The following is a 372-nucleotide window of genomic DNA, read 5'->3' on the forward strand; positions in this document are numbered from 1 at the left end:
TGGGCAGGCCCAGCCACTCAGAAGGCTCCTTGCAATGCCTCCCCCAGGCCAGGCTCCTATCACCAGTCGTCTCTGTCCCCTCAGCATGGGGACCCACCACGGCTGCCCAGCCCAAGGCTCAGTGGCCTCCCATAGCCCTCGACTTGCCCCATCCACAAGCACGCTAAGGCGGCCAGCAGAAACCGCCAGCCCAGGCCAAGGTGAGGAGGCCGAGGGGCAGCTATGCACCCCAGGGACAGGGTGGCCCAGCCTTGCCCCCACTCCACTCCCAGCCCTGCCTCTCGGGCCTCAGCACAGGCTCAGCAGCTTCACAACCCCCATGCAGACACACACGAGTTAACCCAGATGCCCTCCCTCCTCCATCCAGCTCCG

Source organism: Tupaia chinensis, unplaced genomic scaffold (genome assembly GCF_000334495.1).
Source record: "Tupaia chinensis unplaced genomic scaffold, TupChi_1.0 Scaffold144197_1, whole genome shotgun sequence".
Taxonomy (NCBI): Eukaryota; Metazoa; Chordata; class Mammalia; order Scandentia; family Tupaiidae; genus Tupaia; species Tupaia belangeri.